Source organism: Octodon degus, unplaced genomic scaffold (assembly GCF_000260255.1).
Source record: "Octodon degus isolate 3935 unplaced genomic scaffold, OctDeg1.0 scaffold00133, whole genome shotgun sequence".
Taxonomy (NCBI): Eukaryota; Metazoa; Chordata; class Mammalia; order Rodentia; family Octodontidae; genus Octodon; species Octodon degus.
Window position 1 is genome coordinate 530,910 of NW_004524709.1, and position 1,293 is coordinate 532,202.

The following is a 1,293-nucleotide window of genomic DNA, read 5'->3' on the forward strand; positions in this document are numbered from 1 at the left end:
TTATTTGAATATTATAGGTGTCTTAACTCAGCAAAATATTCTAAAAGAGTCCAGTAGTCCATAATAGTATTGGGTCTTCTACTTGACTGGCAATGTCAGAAATTGTTGACCTGAGTCCCCTACAGCTCAAAATAACACCATGGCTTTACTTCTTACACTTTGTTTTTATACTTTTCTGCTGGATGGTAAAGACCAAGGTAAAGCAAGACCTATGCAAAAAGAGTTGTAGCTTTTGGTTCTGATAAGGTCAATGAAATTCCCTCAGGATTTATCCTGAGATCCTGTACCTCAGATTGTAGAACCTTTGTCAGTGTCAGCCATGTGGAGGAGTCACTGCAATTGGTTGGCCAATGTGCTCTCTGTGAAAGCCTGAGTGAATGTTTTCTCTGCATGTCACTCTCCTTAGGCACACTCTATATCATCAATCACTTTCTTCTTTGGCCCCATAATCTCCTTGATCAGAAAATTTGGGACACTACCAAGTTACATGACATTACAGTACAAGTTGTCGTATATCCTGAGTCTTAATTGACCTTGGAAGGCTAGGGCCAAAATATTGGCTTTCATTGTGGCCCTCTTTTTCTCTAATCTTGGTCTGCAAACTTAGGTTGTTAACACTCCAGAAGACAAGCTTATTATTATTACCATACAACCTAGGCTGTTAAGCTTAACCTCACTATCTGTCTGAATATCAAATATCTTGGGCGTAACAAGGAACAGATATTTTTCATCAAGTATTGATATGTTGAAATTTAAGTCCCTACAGAATATGATGAAAAAACATTTAAAAAAAAGAATCTATTTTAAAAATAGGGAATAAGAGTTATATATTCCTTGTGTTTACACATAAGTCCAAAAATATAACCATATACAACCTTGAAGCAGGACAGTCCCACAACATTCCTTTTCCTGTCTCCTGCCTTCATTCACCACCCACTTCTTTTTGAACAATCGTCTACCCAAGAGACAGCACAGCAGCAACTGGCATGTCATGACAAGCAGCCCATATTCAGAAGACTGGAATGACAGGCACTCCAAGCATGAAACTACTATTACAGATTGCCATCTTCAGTGCAGTTGCTTATTCCACAGATATCAGTATATATAGTTAGTCAGTGTGGGAAACTTTTCAATTAATGGCTAGATTCAAAAATCTTCTGGAGATTCTCAGGATCAGTGCCTTGCCCATAGTCTACGTATAACTGTATGGCTTGTCACTGTCATGTTTCCTAGCTCTTCTCCTTTCACTCTATTAAATAGTCCTCGAGTTCCTACTTTCCTTTTACTTGTATT